The sequence below is a fragment of the Phascolarctos cinereus genome, unplaced genomic scaffold (genome assembly GCF_003287225.1).
Source record: "Phascolarctos cinereus isolate Bilbo 61053 unplaced genomic scaffold, phaCin_HiC Scaffold_1;HRSCAF=81, whole genome shotgun sequence".
Taxonomy (NCBI): domain Eukaryota; kingdom Metazoa; phylum Chordata; class Mammalia; order Diprotodontia; family Phascolarctidae; genus Phascolarctos; species Phascolarctos cinereus.
The window spans coordinates 78,563,851-78,576,240 of NW_027555514.1; the positions used below are offsets into that span (position 1 = coordinate 78,563,851).

The 12,390-nt window shown below is 36.1% G+C and overlaps 1 protein-coding gene across 1 annotated transcript in view; it reads left to right on the forward strand.

Moving 5' to 3' along the window:
* The window catches only part of ADARB2 (adenosine deaminase RNA specific B2 (inactive)), a 651,932-nt gene that overhangs the window by 22,496 nt on the left and 617,046 nt on the right, over positions 1-12,390 (forward strand). The window lies entirely within an intron of this gene.

A 12,390-nucleotide genomic window follows, 5' to 3' on the forward strand; every position in this document is an offset into this window, starting at 1 on the left:
CTGGAGGGGCTAACGAATCTCAATCAGTACAATTTTAAGCACTGAAAACAGTATGGCGCAAGAGATTTTTTGGTTGTCGTGAAGGAAAAGGGCTTCTTCCCATCCATTATGTGTGGATAGATAGATAGATAGATAGATAGATAGATAGATAGATAGATAGATAGATAGATAGATAGATAGATAGATAGATAGATAGATGGATAGATAGATAGATGGATGGATGGATGTAGAGAGAGACAGATAGATAATCTGCTTTGTCTCTAGCATTAGGTCATAGTATTAGGTCTAAAACCTTTTTATTCCTCTTTTCAGCCCTTGGAATGGAGGCAGGCAAGAAGAAGAAAGGGAATGCATTTAGAACAAATAATACGATATAATTACCAATCTCTTATCTTTCCCCAGAATGATCATTTAGAAGAGACTGTGACTCTGGTCTGTGTGAATTCATGCCATTAATTTTTATTCTTTTCAGATGAACATTTGTTAAAATTACTTTTAGAAAATATCTGTAAATATCAGAGCTGAAAGGGACCTCATAGACCAGTCTAGTTCAATCTCTTTACTTTATTTTAGTTAATAAAACTGATAATGATAGAAATAAAATTATGCATCCAAAGTCACCCAGTCAAGAAGAAGCACAGCTAGCATTTGAGCCCAATTTTATTCCAAACCTTACCTGGCACCCACTTCTATATGTTTTGGATAATCAAGTAACATGACTTTATTTGTATATATTAATTCTTTCAAGATATATTAGAATGCTTTCTTGTGCTATGAAGGTAAAATGGTACAGTATAGAGAGAGCATTCCCTACTAAATAGAGTATGAGACTTGAGATCAAGAAAATTTGGATTCACATAATATAGCGATATTTACAACTATGTGACCCTGGGAAAGTCACTTAACCTCACTCAGCTTTAGTTTGCTCGTATGCAAGATGGGCAAGACAATAGCACTTTCCTTCCACAATACATCATGCACATAAAATCATTTGAAAACCTTTATTATTACTAATATTAATAAGATGTTTATTTTTATTTTTATTTAAGATATACAATATTTTTTTCTATGTTCAAGGTATTTTCTGGTATTGTAGAGAATATAAAGGAAAATAAGACATACTTCTCTGTCCCCAGGGAGCATATAATCTAGTGAGGGAGAAAAAGATGTAGAAAATAACTAGAAAGCAGAATGTGAAAGTCCAAAAAAAAAATCTACAGATTAAATGCTATTGGAGCTCAGAGAGGGGGGAAAGAGATTACTACTGCCTGGAGAGATCGGAAAGCTTAATAGCATATAATTCAGAGTTTCTGAAGGTTTATGAAATGGCTTTTGAGTAGTTTCAAAAGAAAATAGACATATTGAGAATATTGAAATAGTATCTATGTGCACGATGACGCCAAAACAGCAGCCTCGTCTTGTTTAGGCTTTGTCTCCCCAGCTGCTAGCAGGGCACGTTACATAGATGTTTACTCAATAAATATTTGTCAGATTGAATTGATTGGCTGAATTTTGCATTTATATGGAAGTTTTAGAATCTTTAACCCATACCTTATAACCAACCAAGCCTAAACATGGGTAGTGAGGTAGTTCAGGGCACAGAGCAATGGAATAGCACTTAGGAATACCTGACTTTGAATCTTGCCTCAGACACTTACAGTGTGATTCTGGGAAAATCACTTAATCTTGTTCAGGTGCAGTTTCCTCATCTGTAAAACAGAGACACTAATAGAATGGGCGTCCTTGGGTTGTTGTGGGGATCAAATAAGGTTGACATGTGTAAAATGCATTATAAACTTTAAAGCCCTATATATAAATGCTAATTGTTATTATTAGTATTATCGAGAAAAAATAGGAAGTGCAATGGACAGAATTCCAGGCATGGAGTCTGGAGAAATCATCTTCCATAGTTCAAATCTGGTCTTAGACACTTACTAGCTGGGTGACCCTGGGCAGGTCACTTACCCCTGTTTGCCTCAGTTTCCTCATCTGTAAAATGAGCTGGAGAAAGAAATGGTAAACCACTCCAGTATCTTTGCCAAGAAAACCCCAAATGGGGTCACAAAGGCATGACTGAAATGACTGAATAACAACAACACTTATTGTTATCATCAAGGAAGAGAATAATAATTGTTACAGTTGCCTACTGAGAGATATATCTTTAGCAGCTTTTCTGCTGTAGGCTCTGTTTCCTGCTGCCTTTGGAGAATTCAGACAGATGAATGATTGCCATGGTTCCTCTAAGTTTTTAAAAGCTAAGATTTGAATACCCTTTCAGCATTTCTTCCACCATTACATGCTCTAAATCTTTTTTGGGAAGAAATATGCCTCTCATGGTCAAATGGCCATGAGAAATGACATTCTATCACAACAACCTCCAGTAGCCTAGCCTCCTACCACCAGGTGTACTTTCCTACTGTGGGCATTCTGAATGGTAGCAGTATTATTGTAGAATTACTGATCTAGAGGTTGGAGCAATTTCCCTCCAATATGTGGACAGACTAAACCAGATGTTATTTTGGACTAAATTTCCAAGCTTAATATTGTTCTCTTCAAGCTGGTGCTGGTATGTGCCTTTTCCTCAATTTTAGGCCAGCATCCCAAATGGTGGCCCACTGGTGGGACTTGGCAATTGGAGAAAAGGTAAGCATCACTGTTGCAGTCCATCCAGCTGTAACCCAAGCTTGTTCTGAACAGGAGGCACACAAACATTGCCTTGGGTGTCCTGGTTGTTTATTATGATTCCCCTTAACATTTTCCACTTGGCTGATAAACTAAATGATTTTGAATAATTGGGCTTACATTCCTGATTTGGGAAATACAGTGAGATTTCAACAAAAGAAATATTCTTCAAGGCATAAAAAATACTTTCTCCAGGCAAGGTTAAGGGGAATTTTTTTTTTATTATTTAAATGGAGTATTTGAGATCCTCAGTGTTTATGTTTTGCCTAGCTTTCTTAATATAAAAAAGCTATAAGAGTTTATAAATAACTAGTTCTTTTCCTCAATTTTTGGTGACTAAAAAATACTCCAGAAAAAAGGAATTTCTTCCAGGTGTTAATTTGAGTACATTCTTGTGTTCTATGATTGCTAGCTAACAAGCATATTCTGTTTCAAATTAAATTTGAAGAACCTAGTATAATCCTTTAGGATAAAAACAAGAGAAATAAATTTAGAAAAGATGGATGAAAAGATGGACTAAAACCATCTTTCTTTATCTCTGGGTGGGTATTTGAGAGAAAACAAAAAACAGTGGAAAGAATCTTTTCATAAAGATTTTTTAAAGAGTTTCATCTTAAACTTCCTATTTGCTCCCAAAATAACATGTTTTTTAATCTATACAGCTTTCAAGAAATATAAGGGAAAAAAGCCTGTCCTATTCTTTAAATGTATCTGTAATAATTAGGACATTGATATAGAACTTTAGGCTTTGCAAAGGACATTACTTTTCATGTAGAGAACATTATTTCTCATCATTTCTCATCTGTTCTGGATACCACATTTTAAAAAGGATGATTTACAAATTGGAGAGCATCCAGAGGAAATGAAATGAAAGGCTTGAAGATAATGCTATATAAGGATCAGTTAAAGGAAAGGAGGTTGTATAGTCTGGAGATGGGAATATTACAGTGGTCTTGACATATTTAAAGGGCTGTCTCAGGAATAGAATACTGTCGTTCGGCTTGACCACAGGGGGCAAAGCTAAGAACATTGAGTCTAACTTGAAAGGAGGCAAATGTAGACTTTATACAAAGGAGAGCAAAACCGAACAAAATGAGTCAAACAACCAAACGCAAAAGTAAGAGCTATTCTAAAATGGAATGGACTACTTTAGGAGCTGGTGTGTTTCTCATCGTTAGAAGTCTTCAAGCAAAAGCTAAATGACCTCTTGTCACATGGGTTTTAGAGGGGATTGATTCTTGGTCATATATGAGTAGTGTTAAATTGGTGAGGTCTCTCTTGTCTATGATTCTTGGCTATTGTGTGATCAACCCTATGGCATAAAATTCTCATTTTGTCTATTAGGAAAATGAAACTCAGATTAAGTTACTGGCCAAAGGTCACACTCTTTTAAATGTCAAAGGGAGGACATAAATTCCGGTCATTCCTGGCATGTGCTCTTTTGTGTTGGTGATTTTCAATATGACAACAGCAACCACTCTGTAGAAACTGTGCAAGATATCACCAAAGACGAAAAGAGAGAGAGAGAAACAGAAAGAGAGAGAGAGAGAGAGAAGAGAGAGAGAGAAGAGAGAGAGAGAGAGAGAGAGAGAGAGAGAGAGAGAGAGAGAGAATTAGTACTTACAGGACACCTTGAAAGACACAATTATTTGGCCATAATTATACACCAATAGCTTCATAAACTAGCAGACAATAAATTCCCATACTACAAATACAGTCTCCAGTATATCCTTGAGAATTCAGCAAGTAAACTACTCTGGAATTAGAGCATTATCACAGACAAAACCTACTTTTCAGCATTTCCAGAAAACAACATTGACCCATAAAAATTCAAGAACGATGGTTTTAATAGTTATCACTGTATCAAGTAGTCAAAATACCTAAATGACGTCAAATGAAAAGTTCTCAAAATATAGACTTTAGCAAAAATTTAAAAAGGAAGAGGGTAAAATACATTACATTATCATGCCTGTCATCTTATCTGCTACTGCAGCTATTCCAAAGATGATTGCAGTAAGCCTACATAAAAGAGCTTACAACCCAATAATTTTATTAAATTACAAAAATCCTCATTATATCCACTTGTAGTTTAATGAACATTAAACATGAAAGAAAAACAGTAGGATAAGAGACTGTCCTTATACCTATTTCAACTCAAACTCCATTGAATAAGGTGAGAAAAACAAGGAAATAATAATAAAATATATAATGCACCATCAAATAGTCATTTATTGAAAAAGACAAACATCTTTTTTTTTCATTTAGACAAGTGGATTGACTAGAGTAATCACTTTCAATCAATTATTTTCAAGTTGTCTAAACATATCAATTGCGATGCATACCAGAAGGTCATGAATTCAGTGTCAATAAGACTTTACCATGTGTCTAATTTTATAAAAGTGCACCAAAATTGGTTGATTTGAGAGGGAAAATAAATAATGAATATACAGGTTTAGTGTCTTAAGATAAAAATAATTTGATTTTAAATAATTTTCATTCAAAGAGTTGGTTGTATTTTAACCACTGTTACTTGGTCAATTCTCTTTAAACCCTCATGAAGTCATTATTTTTTACAGCTGCATTGATGAAGCTTGTTTTTCAGAGAAATGGATCAGACATTAATTTGAAGGCAATTGGAAATCAAAGCCCCCAAATCTCCTGACTGAGAATTATACATGCAAAATAGTATCTACATCATGCAATCATGCTCCAGGACATGTTCTCTCATATAATGATTTATCTTTTGAATTTTATTTTGATGTAGGTATCAAAACGTTTTTCAGTTATCCAATTTTCATTGACCCAACCAAAACTCAGGTGTTGCTATATGTTAATTTCATGTAACACTATAAAATCTAATTTCATTTTTAATCTTCATTTTCTTTGTAGTCTAATCTTGTTTCTCAAGTAAATTGTAAACTCCTAGAAGACAGGAATGATACATTTTCAAAACTAAGAAAATTCTGGAGGAAGACTTAAACAGTGTCATCTATCTTGTGGATACTAGATACATGCTTAATATTTTATTTTATTACTTATATCCAGAATTATTATTGACTATTCTTATTCAGTACACAGATGAGAGCTAGAACCGCAGAGACAATATACTTGACAAGCTATTAACTCTCTTATGACAGGGTATTTGGATGAGAAAGAAAAGAAAGAAAAAATTAACATCACAAGTAAACATTAACATAAGTCATTAATTTGAAGGGCACAAGCTTCTCTAAAAGAGTTTTTAAAATCAGACCCATTTCTTGATTAACTGTAATGTATGTCCAGGTTTAGGACATATTGTCCTCCACCAAACACTTAGGAAGGAAAGGTTATTAACACTAAATGTTCTCTTAGGCAAGGATGAAAATGACCAGGGAAAGAAATAACAGCAACTTCTCAAATTAGCATAATTAGTAATTATCTCTTAATAGCCCCACTTGGCTTTGGAGACTTGGCACTTGAAATTCCGCTTAAAGTTCAGTGAGGAAAAACAAATTTCACGCTGAAATGTCTCAATAACACAGCTGAGCTGCCGAAGTAATCATCTGATGGAGGTAAAGGGTTAGATAGGGGCACGTGGCTCTCTCGGCCCTTCCTACTGAGCATCGAGGCTGGGGGACAAAAAGCATCAGGGCCAATTCATTCCCTCATCTCACTCGGAGATGCCTTTCCCTTTGACAGTTGTAGTCAAAATGAAATGGCTGGGGAAGAGGGGTGGGGCATTCCCTTCCCACTGAGTATCACAAGATGCTCCATAGTTTGAGAGCCCTCTCCAAAAGAGAGAACCTGAAATGATGAGAGAGAGCCCATAGGAAGGGACCCAGGACCCTCCCCCTTGTTGGCATGCCCATGATAAACCCAAATCAAATGAATGAGACCTGATGCACCCAAAAAGTTAGGGTGGGTGGCAAGGAAAATAGATAGGCCCTTTCTATTCTTTTTTTCTTTTATGAAGATGTATTTGGCAGGAGAACAACAAAAGAGACAGGAGAAAGACATATTTACAATTTTTACATGACTAAAACCATCCTTCTTTATCTCTGGGCAGGGAGTAATTTATCAGCTGATTCTGATCAAAGCAATCTTTTGTTATTTATAAACCCTGCTTGATTTATGTGCTGCAGGGTCTGTGGGTGAGGAGACCAAATGAGTACCCCACGGAGCTGATCAATAAACCACTAGACACTGGATCTAAATAGGAAAATAAGTTGGCCCCCATTTAGCATCTGTAACACGCAAAGTCATTTGCAATCAGACTCACAACATCTGCAGGCATAGGGCTGATCCTTTTTAGTTAAAATAAATCTTCGGTACATCAGGAACACACGAGGAGAAATGACTGTTTCATTATTTTCTTTCTGTTTTTTTCCTCCCTTTCTTTGACATTGCTGCTCCAGATTCACCCCTTTCAAAACATGTTAGCTGGCTGACCCCATCTAGTTCCATGCCCTCTAATGATCCTCTTAACACTTATTTCTGGACAGTTCCCCCAGTACTAAGTTAGTGCTTAGTACTTTACTTTTGATTCCTATTTAATAGATGGAGATGATCAGTAGACTTGAGATGCCAGTGTGCCTCTTGCTTGTAATACAAATACATTCTAAACCCTTGGTAACAGGAATCACCAAAAGGATTGATGTTGACTGCAGAAGCTTGCAAATTTTATATGTTATATAAATGCTATAGCTAACGTTATTATTATGATCCCCAGATCTTAGCACATTATCTGATATACAGTAGGCGCTTAATGACTGTTTGTTGGTTTATTTGCTCTTTGAAGTACTTTTAGAGTACAGAGGGAGCACCGAGTCAATATCTATGTACTATTCTTTAAATATAAGACATATTAACACATTGGCTAGATTGACTAGCAAACACTATGCCGTGGATAGAATGCTAAATATGGAACAATGAATTTAGAGTTATGGGACTTCATTACTTACTGACTATATGACCTTGAACAAGTTGATTGTTCACTTTGGGACTCCGTTACCTCATTTTTAAAAGGAGGGATTGGATTAGATGACCCCTAAAGTCCCTTCCTAGTCTCAGTGTTACATTCATACACATATGCTCACGTAGATAAAAATTCATTGTTTTCACAGGTTATTGTCAGGAAAAGGTTCAATTACTCAATTAATCATTGATTTGTCCCTTCAGCACCCAGTAGAATACTCTCCACTCACAGGCAATAAATAAATAGTTGCAAAATACATTATTTCAACACTTACTGAGTGCATATTATGTTCAAGGCTTTGTCCTAAGAGCAGCTCGTTGTCACTTTGGAAGAGTGCATGGATTCTGGAAGACCTGAGTTCAAATTTGGTCTCAGACACTTACTGCTTATATGATCTTGAACAATTCACTTAATCTCTGTTCACCTAAGTTTCCTCAACTGTAAAATGGGGAGCACCCACCTCCCAGGATTAGTGGTAAGGATCAAGTGAGACAATATTTGTAAAACACTTTGCACAAGGCCAGGCACATAGCAGGCACTATATAAATGCTAGCAATTATTATTAAATGTTGTAAGGCTCCCAGGAGCACACAATATATAATCCATACCCTTAAGGGACTGACAAATTCCGAAGAAAAGACACAATTATCTAAGGCAGTTTGCAACAAGCATCTATGTAGGAGAAAGATTTTTTTTATCAGCTATGAGCATTTTGCATGATTTATTATGAACCTAAATTTAAACATCAACAAAACCAAGCCTTCCTTTAGCATGGGTAAAATTTATCATCAATCATAAGCGTATGAACCTGTGTAAATATTTAATTTCTCTGAGACTCAGTTTCCTAAACTGGAAAACGAAAATACTCGTATTTGCCCTGCTACATCATTTTCATTTTTTTAAAGGAAGATTTAAAGTGCTATGTCAATGTGCTGGGTTTTTTTATTGTAAATTTAAGTCAGTATGTTAACTATCATAGGGATATTTGCATTGTAAATCTCTTCTGTAATAAAAAGGTTTAAATATTTGAGAGAGATGTGGCACCTTTATTTTACTTTATTATTAATCATCATCATCATTATTTATTATCATCATTATTATTATTATCCAGCTTGAAATCATACCATTCAGGCAGCTACTATTCAGCATGACTAGGCCAATTTCAATGCTTTCTTTGTAAGAAGAGAAGGATTTTAGGTGCAAAAAAACTTAAATTCTGCAGTACCTATAGCAGAAAGGGCTCCATTTCTCAGCAATAACGTCTTTGTCATTTGAGTCAAATACAACAAATAGAAATGGAGTCAACTAGTCAAGGAAGATTGACAGCTATTATGAGACTGATTGGCTGCCACACTTATGACCAAAGGTGCAGTTGCTGGTTATCTAGAAAGCTTGAATTAAGCCTGGCCAAGGTCCATTGGATCATATTTACTTGTTGATTCTCAGATTCACACCCAATAGATCATTCTTTTATGCAAGGCTTGGGGTAGGGGGAAGAAGTGCTGTGATGAGGCAGGAGGCTTTATTTCTGTATCACAGGATCAGGCTATTAAACCTTTTCAAGCACCTTTGTCTACCAATAATATTCATTTTTCCTATTCAGAAAGGTTGTGAAGGCTGGGAGGGAACTATAGACAACAAAAAGGGGGTGGAATGGAACTGGATAGAAAAAGATGAAATGACAAAAAAAAGTAAGGAAATTAAAAAAAAGTATAAGGGCTGAAGTGACTAAAGAATCACCAAAAAAAAAAAAAGTCCAGAGAGCTATCAAAGAATTAGGCAAACAAATTCTGAGGGAGAAGGAAATGAAGAAAATAGAAATGCATCATGTACATAGTTAAAAGACAACAATGCATCCTTTTCTTTACCAAACCTCCCTCCTCACCTCCTCCACTCCCACAAAAATTAAAAAAAAAAAAGATTGTTCAAATGCATCAAGAAAGTTAATGTTTAACGTAAGTAAGGAGGAGAAACTGATATTAGGCTTGGTGTGCTGTCAGACTCTAACAGTCTTGTTGGAAAGAACCTGGTAAGAAACCCAGGAAGGGAAAAACCTCTTATACCATACAACAAACAATTTTTTTTTATGATTAGGAATAATTACTTTTGAGTTCTTCCTTTTAAGGAAATCATGAATCTGGAGTCTAAGACTATAAACCCTTCCTCAGATATCAATTTTTGTAGATAAGGACATAACAAGTGCTATCCTGTTGAAGAAGTTAAAGCCCCTCAGATTCAAACTCCCATTCCTTTTAAATGTTTCAATATGAAACATTTATATCTTCAGGAGTATTCCAGTAAAATGCAAACACCTCCTTAAGGTCTACCAGCTAAAACATTATTACTAATATTGTTAACAATAGGCATATAGTATTTTAAGCTTTACAAAGCACTTCTACATACGTTATCTCACTGGATCCTTGTAACTTATACCTTATGAAAGACTAGTTGACAACTAGCTGAGAGCAAGACAGAAGCATGTTTTATGAAAGGAAGGGAGGAAATAGAGGGAGGAGAAAGAAAAACCAAGAAGGATAGGAAGCCAGAGAGGGCCAAAAAGGAGATGTGGGAGGTAGCATATTTAGCTCAAGACCATTCATGTCCATAATTGGGAATTTAGGCAGGATTTTAGAGGACTGTGATGCTCAAAGTTACGTGTAGAAGATAGCTTTCTTTTTAATAGATTTTTATTGGTCTTTTGTTTTTCTACTGCCTAGATTTCCCCTGGGATCTCCTCTCTGCCTTCAGCAATCTCTTATAACTTTGTTTTTTTTTAAAGAAGTAGCTAAATTTAGTTAGATCAATCAATATATTTTGAAAAATTTGACCACATAAGCAATGTTACTCAGCTATGGACCCATTATCTCTCCAAACGAGTGAGGGGAAGTGTCTTTTCATATCTCTTCTTTGGATCCAACTTTGTTCTTTGTAATTTTGTACTATTCTTTTTCAATTGCTGAGTGGTAGTTCTTTCCATTCCATAATTAGGAACTTAGGCAGGGTTTTAGAGTAATGACATTCTAAAAGGCCAGTGTAGGAACTGTGTGTGTGTGTGTGTGTGTGTGTGTGTCTGTCTGTCTGTCTGTCTGTCTGTCTCTGTCTCTCTGTCTCTATCTCTGTCTCTCTTTCTCTCTCATATAAATGCATATATATGTACACACATGCGAGCAGAGAAAATACTTATTTGTCACAACCCAAGTTAATTGAGTTTGATCATATAACTACATTTACATGTTTGGAATAATAAGTAAAAATAGTAACAATATTGAAAATGGTTTAAATACTAAAACAGTTGAAGATTAACCTCTCACCTCAGCCCTGATCAATACATGTCACTTGGAAATATAAGGAATGTAGCTTTTAACACAAGGAAGGCATTTTTAGTTCACCTGATTCCATTCCCTCTTTTCTTCTTCACTCAGTTTTCATCCTCACCCCTATCCCTAATGCCCCATTCATAAAAAATGAATTTTGCTTCTTTTGAACAGCAAATTAATAAGCGTGTCATGGGTATTGGTGCATTGCTTCTCTCAAAAAAGAGCTAAGCACCAACAATATTTCTAGAACATGTTAAGAAAATATCACTATTTTAACAGACAAAGTAAATTAGAAAAACTTAACCGACCCTAAATGGCCCACTCTCCTTTATCTAATAAAAGTAGGTCAAAGTTTTATGCTGTTCACATTAGTGTCATTCGTTTTAGTTCTACTAATAAAAGCTAATGGCTGGTTAAGCATTAGTGGAGACTAGAACTTCACCTAAGGAATAAAAAAATAAGGAGATGGAAAGATAAAAATACATTTAAAAATAGGGCTTTAAATCATTCAAATGTGCCTGTGAAATGTAAAACTGATCCTTTAATAGCCTTATATCCAGGGAAGAGATTTGTAAGGAGAAAAGAAAATCAAACCATAGCATGGTCAAAATTTGATTTCAAAATCAAAGTAAATTTTCATAGCTCTAATTGGAAAGGCTGAACCAAGATGGTGGACTAGAAGCAGCAACCTAGCTGAACTCTTTCAGCATTCCCCTCCAAACATTTAAAATAGCCCCAAATCACATTTTGGAGCAGCAGAACCAACAAAAATCAGGAGGAGACACATTTCAAACCTAAGAAAACTTGGGAGTTTGGTAACATCGGTAAAAGCAGGGTGGTGGCCAGTCAAGAGCACCCAAGCAGCAACACCAGCAGCTGGCTTTGGAGGTGGCTACAACAGCAGTATCAGCAACAGCTGCAGGAGCTCTCAGCCCAGAGGCAGCAAGGTGATTGAATGATAGGGGACCCTTTGCTGGTGTTAAGTATAGCTGGTGTTGATTGGCAACTCTAACGCCCGCATGAAGTTCTGGATTGCAGTTCTGAGTCACAGGTCCAGGGAAGGGACGAGTGTTTTTGGTCAGTCACAAGGGAGCAGGGGATCTGGTTGCACTTCCAAGGCAGAAAGGAGCACTAGTGCTTGTGGCTGCAGGAAAGCAGATCTGGTCAAAGTTTCAGGGCTAAGAGGAGCACTAGCACGGGCAGCTGCAGAGGAACATTGACCCTTCCTAGGTAAAGAACAGAGCGCAGAACAGGAAGGTAGTGACCACATTTCTCCATGGATACTACCATTTTGGAAGCATTGAAAACTTGTAGAAGACCCCAAGAACTAGCTCTGAAAATAGCAACATAAAAAGCCTGAAGTTTAGGACAGGGCCTCCCCACCCCACAGATGAGGAGAGCCCAACTTAAACATAAAGTTTGAAGTAAAAAAAAAAA